The sequence below is a fragment of the Cephus cinctus genome, unplaced genomic scaffold, assembly GCF_000341935.2.
Source record: "Cephus cinctus unplaced genomic scaffold, Ccin1 Ccin1_scaffold0191, whole genome shotgun sequence".
NCBI classification, from domain to species: Eukaryota; Metazoa; Arthropoda; class Insecta; order Hymenoptera; family Cephidae; genus Cephus; species Cephus cinctus.
Window position 1 is genome coordinate 647,480 of NW_014332912.1, and position 2,451 is coordinate 649,930.

At 43.0% G+C, this 2,451-nt stretch overlaps 1 long non-coding RNA gene across 13 annotated transcripts in view; it reads left to right on the plus strand.

Annotated features, from left to right (window-relative positions):
• Positions 1-2,010, plus strand: part of LOC107264730 — a 32,840-nt gene extending 30,830 nt beyond the window's left edge. For 11 of the 13 annotated variants that reach the window (XR_003058874.1, XR_003058880.1, XR_003058882.1 and 8 more), the window contains 3 exons: positions 114-294; positions 1,148-1,381; positions 1,641-2,010. This is a non-coding gene — a long non-coding RNA (uncharacterized LOC107264730). Of the gene's footprint in view, positions 1-113; positions 299-1,147; positions 1,382-1,640 lie in introns of all 13 variants that reach the window. The other 2 variants (XR_003058878.1, XR_003058881.1) reach the window with 2 other exon arrangements.
• The last annotated feature ends 441 nt before the right edge of the window (positions 2,011-2,451 follow it).

Sequence of the window (2,451 nt, forward strand, 5' to 3'; positions counted from 1 at the left end):
CATTTCCTCGTCTCTTTCGTAACGTGTATCCTCGCACCCTGACATTATCTCTGCTTCTTCTCTTCTTTCATGCTCTTTTTTTTTCTTCACATTTTTTTTTTTTTTCCTTATAGACGTACCTGGTGGCACGCGCCACGCGCCGCTCGCCAACAGCTGCTCCCCATCTCGATGCACGGGAGGTGAAGGATCGACCGGGAGGAGAAAGAAGAGGAAAGGTGAATGCACACCTTGTGCCGAAGACACGCATTGCCGGTTTGGGAGATGCCGAGTATGTGGAGCCCAATGATCTTGTTCGTAGGTATCGGCAAGGGGTACCCCGGCAGTGCCAATATCACCGAGGCATATTGATATACACACGTATACCGTACACGTGGTATTCTAAGGCGACTGTGGAATCATGGGAAAATTCATACTGAATGAATTTAGAGAAGCGTTGGATTTCGACAACGCGAACTTTCGATGAGTAGGCATACTCGAATACGTGCAAATATATACGTATTTCGCAAGGAAGATTCAACCAGACGAAATACGATCGCGGACGGATTTTCACATACGATTCGCGATGCTGCAGAAACGCGATGCTTCTATTATACGAGAAGCGAGGTTAACGCTGAAAAATACTTAAATCGTTACGTATAATTATTCGTTTCAATTATTTTTAAACCCTCGTACAACTTCTTTTGTCTTTTACTCATTTATCGGTATCTCCTTTGTCGGACACCATCTTGCAAGTGTGCTACGCCGTTAACGGGTGGGATACGTTTACCGTGTGTGGGTTTTACTCGGAGGCCGTGTGCTTCCGCGAGTGAATAAGAACTGGATGGCACCTGCTACCGGTTGCCAACGGCACGAGCCGTACCCGAATCCTCTTTGACTATACTATTAGAACTTTTTTTTTTTTTTTTTTTTTTTTTTTTTTTTTTTTTTTTTTTTGGTAGGCGGTCATATTTTCACCTTGGACAATTATCCCTTGGAATTTCTCTTAGTGTTCGGGGTCCTTGTCCCGGATATTTCACTGTGATCAGATCTTGCGATCTCTTACGAAAATTGCTGGGTTCGCCTTTTAAGGATGAATGGGTATATAGGTAAAATTGGGATGATCGTATTCTTTAATTCTTCTTTCTCCTTTTACCTCTCGATCTTCCAGAGCTGCAACATCTTGCCGGTGCACGATGTGTCAGTGCCGTGAATGCGTCGGTACGTGAGTACGTGTGAATGCCTGGATGGCACCTGCTACTGCTGGCAACGACAAGAGACGGGCATGAAGCAGCAGCATGAACCAGCAGCACGAGCCCTGGCTTCGTCGCCTATAGCTTTTCTGTCTCGGAAGTCGAGCTGACGCTATATCTGCTCGAGGAAAGCGAGAGGAGATGGCCTCAAGGTGCGTTCACAATGCAATATTATATTTTGATAACGATGGCACGATATATCGCACGAAAGAGGACTTTCGGGTACTTAAAAGTTTGACAGATCGAAATTTCGATAATTTTTGCTAGATAATAAATTTTGTAAAATTTTTTTGAGCCATCGATTAGTCCTGTTATAGATCGATATTTTCGAACGGAGACTGGGGGCTGATATGGATGAATGAATTAATTGAATTTTTAATATAGATCTTTATTTCTCCTTTTTTAATAAAGATCCTTATCCTTTGGAGCAGCCGCACAGTGTTTCGGTGTGGAGGGAACTTTACACTGACACCGCTACATTATTCGGAGTCATCCAAGGCAGCTGGATCTTTTTAGCGTCATCTGCCTCGGCAACGCGAGATGTGATAACCATCCCTCTCGCTATCCCTATGCAATAATGGATATTTATTATCACCGTAGATACAGCTGACACGCTGTGAAGGAGTCAGAGATATTATTTTTTAACTAGCTGCATCCCCGTGGAGGGGGTATCGGTCTTGCTCGAGAAAAATAAGTGACGTTAATGATATACGAGATAATAATAATTTTCATGGTCGTACCGATATCTGTATGTATGTAAAATTTATTGATTGAAAAAAAAAACATTTTTTTTTCTTAATCAAATCGTCCGATCATCCTCAACGTGATAAAATTCATTACCAAAAGAAACTCTCACGCTGATTATTTCTCTATCACGTTGGTATATCTACACGGCGTATGACTCTCCTATCTTTATCAATATAAAGAAGCTAATGTGACCATGACGACGAATTGTAAATATTTGAGGCGAACTGGTGACGGATCCATCTCGCGTTACATCTGCAACACTCCCGTATGGGTATACAGTGATGGTGTGGATGTAGCCGGTGGTGGTTGGTCTCTATTGAAACCCAGTGTGGGAAGAATACACAGGGGTGAGGATGACAGCATTATGTCACCCGGAAAGCCGGATGAAATGAGAGATCTTACCCTCCTTTTCTAGATCTCAATAATGGACTCCCATGATCAGATAGGAAATTGCATGGGGTTGGATCACGTGGTC